The following is a 19,470-nucleotide window of genomic DNA, read 5'->3' on the forward strand; positions in this document are numbered from 1 at the left end:
ATGAAGGGTTACTATCAGATGGCTGCCCCCCTCACGGATCTCACTAAGAAGCGAGCTTTTGTGTGGACAAAAAAGGCACAAGGAGTTTTTGATAAGTTTAAAGAACTTATGAGCACATGCCCTGTTTTGGCCCTACCTAATTTCTCCAAGCCTTTCGAGATTCAATGTGATGCATCAGGAGAAGGTGTTGGAGAGGTGTTGATGCAAGAGAAACACCCGATTGTGTTTGAAAGCAAAAAGTTGAGAGGAGCTAAGAGATCATATTCTATCTATGATAAGGAGATGCTTGCAATTATGCACACCTTGCCAAGTTCAGGAAGTACTTGGTCGGAAGCAAGTTTGTAGTGAAGACAGACCACAATAGCCTCAAGCATTTCTTGCATCAGAAGGACCTAAATGAGAGGCAACAAAAATGGGTGAGTAAGCTACAAGCTTATGACTTTGGCAAAAACAATGTTGTGGCAGATGCTCTTTCACGGAGACCCCATTTGAGCTCTTTGTGTGAGCTCGCTGCTGATTGGAAAGATTTCTTGCTTGCTGATTATGCCAAAAATCAGTTTGCAACCAGCATTATTGAGGGTATTTTTCAGAATGAAAGGTACAAGGTGGTTGACAATTTGATACTCTACAAGGGTAGGATCTTTTTGTTACCTGAATCTCAACTCAAAAAGAAGATTCTAAAGACTTTTCATGACATTCCCCTTGCTGGTCATCAAGGTTATTTCAAGACCTACAAGCAGATTCATGAGAGGTTCACATGGAAAGGACTGAAAAACAAAGTATTGAACTACATCAAAGAGTGTCACACTTGTTAGATGAACAAAAAATGAGCACACTCTACTTGCTGGTTTGTTGCAACCTCTGCCTATTCCCAACCAAAAAAGGGAAATTATTTCAATAGATTTCATCACGAGGTTGCCAAAGGCTCATGGCAAGGATTGCATTTATGTGGTGGTGGATAGATTAACCAAGTTTGCTCATTTCTTCACCATCACTAGTTCTTTTACAGCAGCTCAAGTGGCTAATGTGTTTTTCTGTGAAGTGTTTAGATTGCATGGGCTACACAAGAATATCCTAAGTGATAGAGACAGCAAGTTCCTAAGCACCTTTTGGCAGGAGATTTTCAAATTGTGTGGCACAGTGCCTACTCCAAGCACAATCTACCACCCCCAGACAGATGGACAAACAAAGATTGTAAATAAATGGTTGGAAGGCTATCTCAGAAATTATGTTTCAGAACAGCAGACAACATGAGTGAGATGGTTACGTTTAGGGGAATATTGCTATAATTCCTCATATCGCATGTCCATTAGGATGTATCCTTTCATGGCACTGTATGGTTACGAGGCCCCTAGCTTTGCTGATTTGATGTTTGGAGATAGCAAGCCCCTCAAGCTAGGGATATGGTGCAGTAATGTCAGGAAATTCTGAGGGCTTTGAAGAATCACCTCCAGATTGCGCAGAATCAGCAAAAGTTGTATGCTAATCAGCAGAGTGTAGAGCGATCATTTGAGGTTGGAGACATGGTCTACCTTAGACTTCAGTCTTTTAGACAGTCTTCTCTTTAGAAGACTAGAGTAGAAAAGCTTAAGCCACATTTCTATGGTCCATTCCGAGTCACCAGGAAGGTTGGTCCAGTGTCTTACGAGTTGGAGCTACCAGAGAGTAGAAGAGTTCATAATGTCTTCCAAGTGTCACACCTCAAGAAGGCACTAGGACACAACGTAGTGGTCTCTTCAGATTTACCCCCTATGGATGAGGAAGGGCAGTTGGTGCTGATTCCAGAAGAGATTATTGACTTCAGAGAGCGCTCCTTAAGGAGAAGGACAATCAGGGAGTACTTGGTGAAGTGGAAGAACCTACCTGCAGAGGATGCTACTTGGGAAAGTGAAGAGATTCTACAACATCCAGGCTTACGATTGCTTGAGGGCAAGCAATCTTGGGGAGGGTGGACGGTAATGTCCCCTTCCAGCCAGTGATCACTCTTGGTAGAAAATAGCTTATTCAGGAGGCTCGTAGGCTATTTTTGGCAGAATTATGGTTTCCATCTTCCAGGAGAATTTTGAGTGGGAAGCAGTTGGAGTCTGGAATTTCTAATTATGGAGTTTTTCTGGGTTTTCTGAGGGCTTCACAGTGATGGTACATGCATTGCGTTTAGTTGAGGTTTGCAAATTTACTATTTTTAGAAAGTAGGGTCTGAGTAGACCATTTTTCTGGGTTTTTCAAGATTTTTCTGACAATATGGCATGCAACTTCATCTGACAACTCTTCAATGGACTTACTATTTTTAGTAAGTAACAATTGATCCCGGTTTGTGCCCTAACGAAGTCTGGTAGCATCGGCTACTTTTGGCAGTTATGTGATGGCTCAGTGACTCAGTTCTATTTCTAGCAGGCATGGTTGAGTTCAGAATGCAGTTTAATGGACTTGGTCATTTATCATTAAAATGACTTAAGTTAATGTTTTTATGACATTTGGTCTACAAAAATGGTTTATTAGATATTAAAACTTTGTCCCAAGTTTAATATTCAATTATTAAATTGGACTTAGGAAAGAGGGAAAAATATTCTATTCATAAGATTTTATTATTTCTCCTAAGTCAAGGGTCGAAAATGGGAAAATTATTTTGAAATATTACTTGCGGACCTTGGACAAGTTCAAATTTTTATAGGAGAGGAAAAATTACATCTTGGGTAGTCATATGTTGGTGTAATGAAATGAAATGCAGCACTCATTTGGGTGAAATGAAATGTCATGCAATGTGGACGAAATGGAGGTGTTGAATTTGAATGTCGGTGAGCAAATGTTATAAATAAGAGCTTGGGCTCTCATTTCGATATCTTTTGAAAACTTATCCTGTCGGATTGACTCCAGACTTCTTCGAGGGTTAAAACCTCCTAGGGCTTTTTGCAGTTTCGAGTGTGAGACATCACTCCTAGCTATGGTTCGATTATGGATTGCTTGGTTTGAACCCTATGGGTGGTGTTTGTTGGAGAGCTGAGTGTGTGGCGTCTTCTTCCTCTGGAGGGCGCGACTTTTTGGTGAAGAGTGTGACTTTCATTGCTGGTCGTACTTTCATTGTTGGTCGTACTATCCTTGCAAGTTGTACCTTCCTTTGTTGGTCGTACCTTTTAGTGTTTTTTGTTGGATGTGTTTGGTGTGCTTTGTGTGGGAGATTTCGGTGGCTCTATGTTCAGCGATTCTGGGTTTTGGGTGTGTGTGAATCTCAAGTGTTGTTTGTGCTTCGTTGGTGTGGCTTTCCTTAGTTTGTTGTGGTTAGTGGTGGCAGATTGGTGGAGTTACAGCAAGCTGTTCTCTGTGACAGCAATTCGGTATTGTGGTTTTTACTCTCTTGCAAAGTTTTTCCTTGTTCTCGTGCTTCTCCTTCTATTCTATGTTTGTAATAGTTTATATTTTATATTGGTTGCCATTTTTCAAAATGATTCACTGTAAAGCTAAATGGTAGTACCATTAGCTATCACTGTTTGCATCTTATTTGTAATTCCCACTGCACAAGTGGAAGAGGATGGCTTGGTCACCTTCTAAATTTGTAATTAGGAAGTGAGTTCAGTCCTCCCACTGAAATACTGCGGTAGAGTTGATTTGTTGTAATAAGTCTTGTTGGTGTCTATTTTATCATCTACCAAACATTAGAATAAAGTACCCAAAGATAATTTATCCTCTCTTGAAAAATCACAGCTTATTATAAGATTGCTAGAAGATCATATGGCGGTTCCAAGGTTTCTTTAGTCAGGTCTTGACGTGTGGATAAGCTCAATGGGCGTTGAGATTTGTTGGTAATACACAAAGGGATTACGCTTGAATGAGTTGTGAACAATTTTGGAACTTAGATAGATTTATCAATTAAAGCTCAAACTAATTTTGCATAGTGAATGAAAATCATCCATTCACCAAAAGCATGAACGGAGATAAACCATAAACCAATACTTATCAGATCTTTCATTCAATCTAACAACATGAAATAAAATCTAAACTAATGTGTTGAAAAAATTGAAAACCTTGCTTAATCACTCAAACAATAGGGATTACAAAGCCTTAAGAGAAACCACACATGTATGTGATGTCCCCGGTATAATTAAATAATAAATTTAATTATTTTATTGTAAGGCCCCAAATTTAATAGCAAACCTTTCGGGCCCTTTTATTTTATTAGATTAGGCAAGTCTTAGTTGGTCGTGTCGGCCTGTTTGTAACCCTTCGAGAAGTTTCCTAGAGCCCATATATATGGCCGAGTTAGTCTTTGTCATAGGTATGCGATTTTGGTATTTTCTCTTGTTTGTGTGAATTCTAGTTAGAGTTCTGTTATCTGCCATTTCGGAGGTGAAAGACCCTCCCTATTTGGTTCTCGCAGTTTCGGTGGGAGTAACTCCTCACCCTACTTTGCCTTTCTCTCAGTCCCAGATTGTTGTAATTTGAAGTGCATTAATCTGACTATTCTCTGGCTCGTGTAATAACATATAAATCTTCTTGTTCATCATTTATCCGGCATCATATCTTATTGCAAGCTTCATCGATTGGTTTGGCGACTAGTCTTCACTACTGTACGGTTTTCACATTGTACGAACTGCACCCTCACTATATGGTCTCACACCGTACTGCCACCCTTCCTCACACCACCGTACATCCTTTGAACTGTACAGCCTCCCTCACTCCATTGGATGACATTCATACCATGCTGCCACCCCTCCTCCCACCACCATACAGCCTTCACTCCACCGTACAGCCATTGCACCGTACGACCCTCCCTTCACCGTACGACCTTCCACACCCTCATCGTACATCACACCTCCACCATACGGCCACCCAGCCACCGTACGGGTGTCCCTTCCACCGTACAGTAGATCAACCCTCGACACCGTACAAGCCCGGAACATTATAGTGGTATCAGAGCTTGTCATCTTGCCAGCCTGTCGGGTAGTGGATGCAAGTGTACACTAGAAGGAGGTATCATTCGGCCAACCAAATGGGGGAACCACAGGATCCTGCAAGAGAAGTCATGGCACTATTAAGGGAGATAACTAGAAGCCAAGCTCAACTCAATGACACGATAACCAGAGGGGAGCAACGACAACAAATCATGGAGGAAACCTTACGACAATTGGCCTTGGGAAAAACGAATGGAGAACAAAATGGGCATGGCGATGATTCGGTCACTGGAAGGTCAAACGTCCAACGCTCACATTCACGGCTGCTGATGCCGACTTTCCCTCAGAAATCAGAAGCGCCACGCAAGGAGCATGAACCCACCTTTCAAGAGTTGCAAGCACAGTTGAACCAAGATTGGAGGGATGAAAATCTCGAGGGAGACATATCCTTCAAGGATTATGCTGAGCTCCGGATGAAATACTCAAGCGGCAGAAGTCGGGGCTATTATGGGCACTATAACAATGACATCAAGTAGAAGGTTGGCAAGATCAACCTGTCATCCTTTGATGGGACCGAAGTAACCTTGGCACAAGCTTGGGTTCAAAAGGCAGATGCCTACTTCCAACTCAACCCCATGCCTAAAGATGAAGCTATCAAGTTTGCGGCACTTCACCTAGAAGGAGTCGCGCACAAATGGTGGCATCATGGAATGGTCACTCTCGGCCATGACCAGATAACTTCCTATGCTGACTTCACGGAGAAGCTCATAGATCGGTTTGACGGGAAGGATCTAGAACTCAATTTCAAGGAGTTGGCGCAACTAAAACAGTCGAGGCCAATGGACAATTACATCACAGAGTTCCAGAGACTATCCGTGTTGGTAACAGACATCTCAGAACGGGGATTGGTGGTCTTGTTCATGGACGGATTGATGGAACCTCTGAAAGGTTGGGTAAAAGGGTTCAACCCTAGCACGCTCACAGAACCAATCAAAAAGGTCCGTAACATGACAACATCTTCCTCTTCCAGAAATTTTGCACATAACAAACCACCTTTCGTTCCAAAGGAGAAGGATAATAAACCCTTTCCGAAGAGGTCATTTCTTGATGAAGCCACAAAACAGGAACTTAGAAGGAAGAAGCTTTGTTTCACCTGCAAGGAGCCATTGGAACCAAGCCACCGATGTTTGGGCAAAGGAAAGATTCACTATATTGAAGTAATGTCCGATGGAGAAGAGGAGCCTAAGGAAAGTGAACCACCAAGGGAAGAATCTGCCGAGGAAACCAGCTTGGCGGAGAGAATCTCCACATTGGTACGGAGGGGAGGGGTCATTGCCACACTTGCGGGTACCCCAAGGTGCAGTGTATTTAGGGTACGTGGTACACTCCAAGGGCAACGAGTCTTGGTTATGCTCGACAGTGGGGCCTCACTCAACTTCATAGACTCATCACTCGTCACCCCGAAGAGGTTTGTGTACAAAGGAGCATGAAGGGTTCGATGTCAAGGTGGCAGGAGGCAATCTCCTATCATGCACTCACCTAGTTCCGCAACTGAGCATCAACATGGGAAATTACACGGTGACTGACGATTTCTTTGTAGTAGATCTGGATGACACAGATGTCATATTGGGCATTCAATGGATGGAGACCCTTGACCAGTACACACAGAGCTTCAAAAGGATGGAGTTCTCATTCGAGGTGGATGGCAGGAAGGTGGTTCTCAGAGGAATGTCAAATGGAAGCCCGAGGGAGATTTCCGCCAAACAGATGGAAGCCATCTTCCGACATGATGAAGTAGTCTGGGCAGCACATCGCTTGATCTCGACAAAACCTATGAAAGAGCATCCGACTTACTACAAGGATGAGGAACTTTAGTCGGTTCTGGATAAGCATAGTTTGGTCTTCGCTGACATTCCACCTGCTATAACCCCACACCGAGGGTTCGAGCACACCATCGAGTTGGAGGAAGGAGCAAAACCCGTTATCACCACACCCTACCACCACCCCAAAAGTTCAAACAAGAGATAGAGAAAACGATCTAGGAACTCCTCGATAAAGGATGGATCCAGCCCAGCTCTAGCCACTTTGCATCCTTGGTGGTACTGGTGAAGAAGAAGGACAGAACTCTCAGAATGTGTGTTCACTACCGTGCACTGAACAAGAAGACTATCAAGAATAGATACCCCATTCCCAAGATCGATGAGTTGTTGGACGAACTACATGGCACAGTCTAATTTCTCCAAAATTGATCTCCGCTCTGGGTACCAGCAAATCCATATGAGGGAGCAAGATGTGGAAAAGACAGCTCTTCCTTGCCATTACAGACACTATGAGTTCTTGGTCATGCCGTTTGGATTAACCAATGCTCCGGCCACTTTTCAGTCCTGCATGAACCACATCTTCAACAAGCAACTACGTAAGTTCCTACTAGTATTCTTCAATGACATACTCATCTACAACAAGACTTGGGAGGAACATCTGAAATATATGGATGAAGTATTGGGGATTATGAAATTGCAATCATTGTATGCCAAAAGGTCCAAATGTGAATTTGGAATGACAGAGGTCCTGTAATTGGGTCACGTCATCAGCGCCCAGGAGGTACGACTTCACCAGGAGAAGATGCAGGCAATTTTGGATTGGCCTCCACCAAAGACTCTCTCGGAGTTGCGTGGATTTTTTGGATTGTGCAGTTATTATAGGAGGTTTGTGAAAGAATTTTCACAACTTGGTGCACCATTGACAGATCTGACAAAGAAAGGGTCCTTCCATTGGAGTGTGCAGGTGCAGCAGATCTTCGACAAATTAAAAGAAGTTATGAGTACGTGTCCGATTTTGGCACTACTAGACTTCACTCGCCCTTTCATCCTCGAGTGCGATGCCTCGGGAGAAGGCATTGGAGCGTTGTTGATGCAAGACCATCACCCCATTGTGTTCGAGAGTCGGAAGCTCTTGGGAGTTGAGCGGTTGTACTCCATCTACAACAAGGAGATGCTTGCCATCATGCACGTACTGACGAAGTTTCGGCAGTACCTCGTCGAGGCAAAGTTTGTGGTGCGGACAAACCACAACAGCTTGCGATATTTCTTGGAATAGAGGAATTTGAATGAACGACAACAAAAGTGGGTGAGCAAAGTCTAGGCATTTGATTTTGACATTGAGTATGTGAAGGGCAAGAATAATGTGGTAGTTGATGCCCTGTCAACAAGGCCTGCCATATGTTCTTTATCCCAAATTTTGGCAAATTGGAAGGAACACCTGTTGGTTGAATACTCCAAGAATACTTTTGCCTGTGAACTGATGGATGGTCAAGTGCAGGATGACCGATACAAGGTGGTTGACGACATCATTTACTACAAGGACAAAATTTATCTGGTACTCGAGTCCAAGATAAAGGAAAAGATTCTGAAGGAAATGCACGACTCTCCCTTGGCTGGACACCCGGGATATTTGAAAACCTACAGCCAGATCCGACAAAGGTTTTCCTGGAAGGGGCTTAAGGACGACGTCCTCTAGCATGTGCGGGAATGCTCCACCTGTCAGCAAAACAAATTTGAGCACACCCTACTGGCCGGACTGCTGCAACCACTGCCAATCCGCGACCAGAAATGGGATAGCATCTCGATGGATTTCATTACCGGGCTCCCTATAGTGTAAGGAAAGGATTGCATTTTCGTCGTAGTTGACCGCTTGACCAAATATGCACATTTTTTTGCCATCCCCACAAGATACCAAGCAGTTCCAGTGGCCGAGTTGTTCTTCCGTGAGGTATTTCGCTTACATGGTCTACCGCAAAACATAGTCAATGATAGGGACAGCCGTTTTCTGAGTAACTTCTGGATGGAGTTATTTAGGTTGGCAGGAACCGAGTTGTCGCCCAGCACAAGCTACCATCTGTAGACAGACAGACAGACCAAGATTGTGAACAAATGGCTGGAGGGTTATCTTAGGAACTACGTCTCAGCTCAACAGAAGGCTTGGGTTCGCTCGTTACATTTGGGTGAACACTATTACAATACCACCTATCACATGTCGCTAGGCATGCCACCCTTCAAAGCTCTGTACGGTTATGAACCTTCTTCATTTGTTGACTTGGCATTGGGGGACAGTCGTGCGCTGAGGGCCAAAGATTGACTTCAGGAGAGTTTAGACATCCTGACATCTCTCAAAGATAACCTATAGAGGGTGCAGAACCAGCAATAGATGTATGCTGACCGACATCGGGTTGAGCGAAATTTTGAAGTTGGCGATTTGGTATACCTCTAACTTCAACCGCACAGACAATCCTCCTTGAAGACAAGTGGTAAGGAGAAGTTGAAGCCGCATTTCTATGGACCCTACAGGGTGGTTCGGAGGGTGGGTGAAGTTGCCTACAAGTTGGAGCTTCCTGAGGGGAGTCGGATTCACAATGTTTTTCACGTGTCATGTCTCAAGAAGGTCATCGGGCAGCGCGTCACAGTGTCCAAGGATCTGCCACCCATCTACAAAGAAGGGAAACTAATTCTAGAGCTGGTGAAGATCATTGATGTCAGAGAAAAGAGGCTGAGATCATGCACAGTCAAGGAGTTCCTTGTGCGCTAGAAGAATCTACCCATCGAGGATGCCACCTGGGAAGGCAAGCAATTTTTGGCCCGGGAGGACTATGATATCCCCGACATAATTAAATAATAAATTTAATTATTTTATTGTAAGGCCCCAAATTTAATAACAAACCTTTTGGGCCCTTTTATTTTATTAGATTAGGCAAGTCTTAGTTGGTCGTGTCGGCCCGTTTGTAACCCTTCGGGAAGTTTCCTGGAGCCCATATATATGACCGAGTTAGTCTTTGTCATAGGTATGCGATTTTGGTATTTTCTCTTGATTGTGCGAATTCCAATTGGAGTTTTGTTATCTGCCATTTCGAAGGTGAAAGACCCTCCCTATTTGGTTCTCGCAATTTCGGTGGGAGTAACTCCTCACCCTACTCTACCTTGCTCCCAGTCCCGGATTGTTGTAATTTGAAGTGCATTAATTTGACTATTCTCTGGCTCGTGTAATAACATATAAATCTTCTTGTTAATCGTTTATCTGGCATCATATCTTATTGCAAGCTTCATCGATTGGTTCGGCGACTAGTCTTCACTACTGTACGGTTTTCACATTGTACGGACTGCACCCTCACCGTATGATCTCACACCGTACTGCCACCCTTCCTCACACCACCGTACATCCTTTGAACTATACGGCCTCCCTCACTCCATCGGACGACATTCATACCATGCTGCCACCCCTCCTCCCACCACCGTTCAGTCTTCACTCCACCGTATGACCCCCCCTTCACCGTACGACCTTCCACACCCTCACCGTACATCACACCTCCACCGTACGACAACCCAACCATCGTACGGGTGTCCCTTCCAGTGTACAGTAGATCAGCCCTCGACACCGTACAGGCCCGGAACATTACAATGTAATATATTATCTGAAAAATGGCCATGCAACAATATTTCAAAAAGCTCACTCTCCAAATGAGAGGAGGCGATCTTATATAGGAGTCCAAAAATTTTGAACGACCGAGATCGAACAGCGATCAAGGGCTCAGATTAAAAGTTCAAAACCCTAATTAGGGTTTTCCCAAACTTTAACAATTAAAATTAACAAGTAGACAAGTGGCGCAATTGCTATTGTCACTGAGGTGAGTGTCTAGTTTCCTTTTTTGTAGATTCGATGTACTTGGACACAAGAAGTCGCACCTCCTCTATTGTGACACTTGGCAAGTTGCTAATTTGGAAGTCGACCATATCCACATCATCAGCACAAGTGGCGAGAGTGTCTTCCCAGCCAGTGGCCTGGGTCAGGAAATTTTCATCTATGCATATGAAGCTCGAAACTCTGGAGAGATCCTCCCTAAGAATTGGCCCTAAAACTTTGAAGAAGTTTCGTTGAACTTGTGCTCTCAAATTCTCTGCACGCAGATGCTTCTCTCGAACCTCATCTTGTTGCAATATCTCAGCTACCACAAAGAAGACCTTGTCTTGAATATCTCTGATGGTCTTTTCAAATTCTGAACACTTGGCCTCGAAATTTCTCAAACATTCAACCCTTTCGTACGGTTAGGAGAAGTTGTACGGTCAAGAGAGGTTGTAGGGTCAGGAGAGGGAAGGGTACGGACCAATCCGTATGGTGGAGAGGCAGCAGCTAGTACAATGGATCGTACAAATTGGCGAAGCACACTTGTAGACTGTTATAATAATGGTCAAGGATGGGACAAAGACAGGGGAACAGGGCAAAGCAGTTGCAATGCAACCATAACAACTCCAGATCCAGCCAGCAGCAGCAAGAAGGCCAAAATCAGGCCAAAAGTGCAAAAGGATCCAAAGGGAATCACAACGGAGAATGTAGCCTTTAAGAGTGACTAGCAGCAAATGTCGTACGTGGTATGAGGAAACTTCCCCCGACCATGTGATAAAGGACTCCCTCAAAAAAGCTCAGGTAGACCATTGCATCCAGATGTCAACATTCAACATTAAGGATTTTGAGCTGGTGCTACGGACTATGGTATCCGGATACAACCATCTGGAAAGGGCTTCCATCATTCAGTTCCAGGGCTGCACAGTACGAATTTGATTTAAACCGGAAGATTTCAGGAGGGTATTTGGTATACCCAAGAAGGGGACATCTGCAGAAAAACCAGCCAAGAAGCTCACCAAGGAGAAGAAGTGGCTACTGGATTTGGTATGCAGAGATGACCTCACAAAAGAGCAATGGAAAAGAACCTAGTCTGACAGTAGGGGGTTGAAGCGTGTGTTTATTGCACTAGGAGAATGGAGAATGTTGATGGACTTGGTAAAAAGTCGCCTCACAAGAGCCAGTCGAGCATCCGACATAGCCATCTGGATGATAGGGTTAATGAATGGAATCAAATGTGGCAAAGTATACAACTAGGGGCAACTTTTGGTGGAAAGAATTCATGATTTTCTCAAGTTGGAACACAAGATATTTTACATGTGCCACCATGCCATCAGCCTATTCCTGGATGTCGTACACCTGCAAGTACCGCCAGAAATGTGGGGAACTTTTGAACCGCGCGGACGGGTCGAACCCAATAAGCTGACCATGTACTACTATGCCCATCTAGACATGCTTGGTGACACCACGTAGTCGGCAAAGAGGAGGAAGTTGGACATGTCCGTAGAAGTTGAAGATGACAGTAGTACCGAAGATTCTGAGGAAGAGGCCAAAGAGACTGAGGAGCAGGAGGGTGGCGATGAGGGGTTCTATATGGCACCACACACAGCCGTAGAGGATGAAGGGGAAGCAGAATCGCAGCAACAAGAAGAGGAGGAAGAGGAAGAGAAGCATGGAGGCCTGCGAGCACAATGGAAGAGCACACAGGTGAAATTCACACCCCCAAAATTATCTTCAGCACCCTTGGTACCACAGGAAGCACTTACAGTAGCTAGTCCGGTCGGGGACGTACGACCTGTACGGTTGTTGTTTCGGAAAATCAATAAAGGAGAACCACCGGCACAATGGTGGGTGTCACTGTTGCAGATCACCTTAGTTGTACTCGAGTCGCAAACCGCGGAACGTACCAGTATGGTAGACCAGACGGTGGCAAAGGAGGCCATACAACATAGCCCGAGTAGAATATCTCAAGAGACGATCGTACCAAGGGTAGTCGTATAGGGAATTGGTACTAGTATGGCAGATTCATGTACTAGCATAGCAAGTACTAGTACGGTACCAGCATGTACTAGTACGACAGGTACTAGTATGATACCAATGAAGAAAGATGAGTCAGGGGATGTACCGATGACTGGAGATGGGCTGGAGGAGTTGGCAATACTGGAGGCGCTGACGGATGAGGATACAGATGCATCATTGGATGGGTGGCTGGGACAGTTTGCACTCACACCTCACCCCCCACCTCCCCTGCACCACACACCATGGCCATTGGGCCGCATCAGACACATGACATGACTACCTCTATCACAAACCAGGATGAGGATGTCGGTTGACGAGAAGCATAGGGCAACAAGAAGTGGTAGGCAAAGCCAGAAGATCAGCAATGATGGGGAAAGCGGGCCGGAAGGATCACTGGCAGGACTTCACCTCGTTCCACCAGATCCTAGCGATCTGGTAGGCTCGTTCCAGCGGTTCCTTGGAGAGCTACAAGGGATTTCAGATGTAGCACGTGGAATGGCACAGTTGACGGGGCAGATGGAGTCCGACAACTCCGTCGACGCTGAGAAACTACACCACTTCATGATGTCTGGATGTGCAGACAAGTTTGCGCACCACTTTGAGCAACAGGGGTTGCCAAACAGTAGTACTCTGGAGATGGTACAGGAATGGGCACGCATGCGACTGGTGGAAGGAGGGGGCACCTTGGGCACCACCTTGCGTAGCATGGAGGGATCCTTCTGGGATGTGTACCTACAAATGCGACAGAGCCAGATAGAGCAGGAGGCCCAGCGGTTGTATGTAGCAAAACTGGAGAAGGAAGGGGAGAAGCGTGCACAGCTAGCTGCAGTAGAAAAGAACCTGCGGGATGAGCTAGAAACGAAGGTGACTACTTATGAGGCTCGTTGCAGCATGCAGAAGGAGGTGCAAGTACTGGCAGCAAAGGTGGCCGAGCTTACCTTACCAATGGAGCAAAAAGACAAAAAACTATTGGAGGCCGCACACATGGTGAAGAAGGCACGGGAACAGTAGTTGATGGCAGAGAAGAACCTCAGACTCCACACAAGGCAACAACCTTCTTCTTCGGCCACTACAGGGACGCCTGCTCCCCCTTCTCAGTCTTAGTCTTTCGTTTTGTATTCCAGCTCCTATTGTCTTAGTCGTCTAGAAGACGACTACTTTTTTGGGGGGGGGCTGATGTTAGGGGTCAATCACACGTAGTTTGTACTTGGGATGGGTGTTTATGTTTGGTTATGTTTGAGTCGTCGAGAGGTTCCCGTGGGGTAGTTGGTAGTTAGTGACGGTTAGCAACTTGGCCAACCGTCGTGTCTATATATAATTCAGATGGAACCTCGGCAAGGGGGGGATTGTACTGACATATTCTGGAGAATTCAATAAAGATGTCATTCTTCTAGTATAGCTGTTTGTTATTGTTACTTATGCTTTGATATATGAATGTTCTGTTACATGAATAATTGGTACGTGTGGGAAATCCTTGTTTTATCTGTGAGTTTACCAACCTCACATTAAGGACTAAACAGTGCACTGGGCAATTCAAATGCCCATCTTTGCAATCAGGGATTTCGAATCATGTTTGCGAATGATGGTGGCCACATACGACAGCGCAACTAGGGCATCAACATTCTCTTACCAGCAGAGTACTGTGACCGTATCCTTTGCAGCCAATGATTTTGCCAAGGTCTTTGGCATACCAGATGAGGGAAAGAAAGTGGACAAGAATGCCACTAAGACCTCACCAAAAAGGAAGGAACAATTGCTACGGCTGATGTGTCGAAGTGATCTTTTAGACCAGGGATGGGCAGCGATTAAGGAACCAAAGGGGAGAGGATTAAAAAAATCATATATTGTGCCAGGTGAATGGCAGTGTCTGCTAGATGTTATGAAAAGCAAACTTATCGGAGCTAGCAGGGCATCGGACACAACGGTACCCATGATTGCATTTATGAATGGATTGAGGAATGGGATGGCGTACAACTGGGTTACAGTCTTGTCCGACAAAATTCATGAATTTTTTATCCTACGACACAAGGCTTTTTACATGCCGTTGGAGAATCTGAAGATCAAAGTACAAGACATCTACTTTGCCATCTCAAGACCGGTCTTTAAGAGCCACCTGGCTAAAATATCGAACCTCTTTTCCATCAGGGATGCCTTTTAGAAGCAGCAAGTAGACTGGGAATTCACCTTTGCTCTTTGTGCAGATAACTTAGAAGGATTGGAATTCAAGGTCAACCTATTGCCACATGTCTCCATGGATGAGGTTGACCAGATTGTGTCCAGGTTCTTTGAATATCAGAAGAAGAGGGTGCAATCCTAAAAGATAGCATCTCATGCCACTTGTCTTATGTGCAGTTAATCATAGATTTTATTTTGGGAAACCCTAATTAGGGTTGTGCTGTTTAGATCTCGACCGTTGATCTTAAATCAATCTCAACCATTTATTTTTCTTTCAAAACTCTATATAAACCCCTCTCATTCTCTCATTTCAGTGTTATGGAGAGTTTTATGAAATTGTTGCACAGAGCTATTTGAGTAATAAAATATTCATTATGAGTGTTGTTTTGAAATCTTTTTATTGCTAAATGGTTGCATGGTTACATACTCCCTTCAACAATTAGATTAGATTTGCTTAAGTAATTTGTTTGCAAGTTGCTGGATGAATGATAGATTTGATAGTTTAGATAGGTGAAATCTCGCTCATACTTTTGTTGAATGGGTGATTTTCGTTTAACGTGCAAAGATAGTCTGAGCTTTTATGTGGATGTTTAACTTCTACTTAGAATAATATTGTTCAATTGTTGGTATTATTCGAAAGTGTGAAAATTATAAGCACAACCTTAGAAGATTGCACCCGCTCTGTGTAGTTGTCCAAGCGTGACGAAACAAAGTGTCGTTACTAAGTTTCACCTAATCTATACCATCTCTTGAGTTCATAGGAATAGCTTAGAAGTAGTATAGAATCCCTAAACCTTCATCCTTTTATCTTTTTTGGAAGTCTTAAACCAAAAAACCCAAAAACATAGTGCATAAGTTGTTAAATCTACCTAAATTCAATCTGTGAGTGATACTAGTTAACAAACGTAAGTCCCCCTTCAGATTTTCAGCACACACTACCCAAGTAGCTATCCCACGGAAGTCGCTCATTCGCACATATAGACCTTGGAGTCGCCTTATGGTCTTCTTGCAATCTTGGCACAAGTAGTGATTTTGTTCAGGAGAGGATAGAGTATCCTTGTGGTATTTTATTCTAAGTGTTCAGTAGATGATAAAACGTCCACCAACATATCTATTACCCAATATTTATCTTGAATAATAGTACTGTCCACAATATATTGTAATTGCTTGGCATAGATTTGTAACTGGCAATTAAGAGTTTGCAGAGCAATGGTCCAAGTGACCTCTATCCATTACCAACCGTTATATTATCAAGCATCTCTATTTATCACACAACACCTCTATTGATCAGCTCATATGAGAAAGATAATGAGAACTGGCATCCAAGGAATATCTTATTGCAGGAAGCCAATCAATAGGTATGTTGATCGACTAAAGGAGTGAACTAGTCTCAGAATATTGACAACGGCAACATCTAGAGATGTTGGTTTTTGCTTTCTGATACTTTTATGATAGTTTTAACCTAAGTTGCAGGGTTCGCCCCTGGGAAGCCCTGGTACGGGTCCGGGTTCGACCGGGTCCGTGGTACGGGTCCGGTTCGACCTGGGTTCGACCAGGGTTCGTAAAACCCAGGGTGGGTTCGACCCGGGTCGAACCCAGTCGAACCCGGGGTCGAACCCAGTCGAACCCGGGCGGACCCAGTCGAACCCGCGTGGCTGGGCGGCCCAATAAGTTAAAAAACAAACCAAATTTTATTTTTTTTTCAATTCCGCCTTTAAAAAAGCGAAAATTATAACCTAAAAAACACTTCTAAAACATCTTATTGACACATTTCACCTCATTTGTGTTGCAAACAAATTTTTTATGAGAGCAGGTTGAAGAGAGGTTGAACAAAATTTGGCTTCCAAGATCAAAGAGGAGGAGTTGAAGACTGATTTTAGAAGCTTCAACAAGTGTTGCAGCATCATTTCCATACATTTTCAAGCTTCCATTGGCAGCAAGAGGTAGGTTTTTAAACATTTTTTTCCAACTATTTTTGTTTCACAAATTGTCAAACATGAAACTTGAATTTTTTTTCATTATTTAGTTTTTGTTTTTGAATATGTTTATTTTATTTCTTGCCATAGGAACTAGAATGGCATCTACATCTTCCTCCATTGGCAATGAACAAGTAATTGCAAAACAAAGAAATGATCCAAATTCTCCCTTATGGAAATATGTGGACATTATAAAACAACTTCCGAGAGGTGGGGGATTCCGTTGGAAATGCCATGGATGTGATATTGAACGTAATAGTTCATATTATCGAGTGGTAGGCCATTTGTGTGGAATAAAAGGAAGAGGCATCAAAAAATGCCCTGGCAAAAATGGTAAACCTATACCAGATGAGATAGTGATGAAATATATTAGGGAGCATGAGGCGGCAGAAGAGAGGGAAGCCCGTAGATTGAACCAAACCGCATCAAAGAAAACAAGGGGAATGCAAGGCCCTTCTAATCCCAGTATTGTAGTAGAAGACCACCCCTTCTTTGCCACAAATGAACCTCAAAGTGAACCACCCTTGACACGTAAAAGAACAAAAGGGCCTTTAGAAACCGCATTCCAAAATGAGAGTAGAGACAATGCTGATCAAGATATAGTAAGGTGCATTTATGCAAATGGTTTGTCATTCAATGTTGTTCGCTCCCCATATTGGAAGCAAATGATAAAAAGTGTTAATGAGGCACCAAGAGGGTATAAGGGCCCCGGTTATGAGAAGGTACGTGGAACATTATTGGAGAAAGAGGTGAAGAGGGTTGAAGATGCATTGAAACCCATAAGGGATTCGTGGGTTGAGACAGGTGTAACAATTGTTTCAGATGGGTGGAAAGATGCTAAAAACCGTCCCTTGATCAATGTCATAGCGGTGTCCCCTAAAGGGGCAATGTTTTTGAGAGCTGTGGATTGTGAGGGCCAAATAAAAGATGGCGAATTTATTGCAGAAATTCTCAACTCTGCCATTGAGTCTGTGGGACCCCGCAATGTTGTCCAAGTCATAACGGACAATGCAAAAAATTGTAGAGCTGCTGGTTTGTTGGTTGAGCAACGCTATGATCACATCTTTTGGACACCTTGTGCGGTACATTCACTCAATCTTATGCTACAAAGGATTGGGCAAAAAATAAAATGGATCAGAGATGTGTATGCAGAGGCTGAGGACATCCAGATGTTCATCACAAACCACCACATGTCTCAAGGGATTTTTAGAACCTATTCGAATTTGGAGCTATTGAAGGTAAGTGAAATAGTAATTTAATTTTACATTTTCTGATTTTTTTGAATTTTCAATGTTAATAATATCATTGTGTAAGCTATATTGTGTATTCTTCTTTAAAGTTTGGCTTTATTTTTTAATAATTTGGCATTAATTTGTGTTATAGGTTGCTGAGACCCGTTTTGCATCAAACACAATCGTCTTAAGACGACTTGTGAAAGTTAGAGTGGCACTATGCAATATGGTGATCAGCACCAATTGGACTGTATGGAAGCAAAGTAGCACTGAGAGGGCAAGAAAAATTAGGGATAGAATATTGGATGAGAAATGGTGGGATCTTGTTACATATCTCCTAAGTATCATTGAGCCCATCATGAGCATGATTCGCTATACAGACATGGATAGGCCTTGCATAGGTGAGATTTATGATGGCATTGATTCAATGCTTGAAAAAATAAAGTTCACTATAAATGAAAAAGAGAATGATCCTCAGGAGAAATTCTTCAAAGAACTGGAATTAATTATTGTAGAGAGGTGGAATAAGATGACCACTCCTTTGCACCTTCTTGCCTATGCCTTGACACCTAAGTACTATAGCAATCAGTTTCTTGATAAACCAGGAAGGATTCCACCATGGAGAGATCTAGAAGTATCTGATGGGTATAAGGCAGCATTTCTTAGACTATATCCCGATGATGATTTGCGAGATGTTGTTACAAATGAGTTCATAGAATTCGCAAATGGGAATGGTCTAAGTGTTGATGCACTTCGTCATAGATCCAAGAAAGATGCTCATAGCTGGTGGTACTTCCATGGCACATGCTTCCAACACCTACAACCCCTCGCTATAAAAGTTTTATCACAAGTAAGTTTAATTAATTAAAATTTTTAATTTACAAGTTTTAGTTTATTTATAGTTTACTTTGTCTTCATAGGTTGCTAGTAATTTTATTTTTATTAATGTATAACTTTAATTGTTTACTTTGTCTTCATAGGTTGCTAGTTCATCTGCTTCAGAAAGAAATTGGAGCACATATTCTTTCATCCACTCAGTAAAGCGCAATAGGCTGCTATCAAAAAGAGCGGAGAATTTAGTATATGTGCATTCCAACCTACGTCTTCTTTCACACAAACAACATGACTACACACAAGGGGAAACAAAGATGTGGGATATAGAGCCAGAGCATACTGATTTGGATGCTCCTGGTTCTCAGCTTCTTGCATTGACACTTGATGACTCGGAAATTGAGCCAACTTATAGTGCAAGTGCAAGTGGCATTGGCTCATGTAATGTCAATGTCAATGAGGATGAGGAGGAGGAGGAGGAGGAGGATGAAGAATTAGATGATCCATTTGATGATTAAACTTTTAAGTTTATATTGTTGAAAGTTGAAACAATGATACTTGAATATTTTGTCATTTTGATATTAAACTTGATGTATATGATGCTATTATCAATTATGGTATGATCATGATGCTATGATTACAAGTTTATGTTTGTTTTGTTGTTCATATGATGCTATGTGACAT

General features: G+C 43.1%; 1 protein-coding gene across 1 annotated transcript in view; it reads right to left on the reverse strand.

The window, feature by feature from the left end:
• LOC131063287 (uncharacterized) overlaps positions 1 to 19,470 on the reverse strand; it is a 166,306-nt gene that overhangs the window by 44,525 nt on the left and 102,311 nt on the right. The window lies entirely within an intron of this gene.

Source organism: Cryptomeria japonica, chromosome 2 (genome assembly GCF_030272615.1).
Source record: "Cryptomeria japonica chromosome 2, Sugi_1.0, whole genome shotgun sequence".
NCBI classification, from domain to species: Eukaryota; Viridiplantae; Streptophyta; class Pinopsida; order Cupressales; family Cupressaceae; genus Cryptomeria; species Cryptomeria japonica.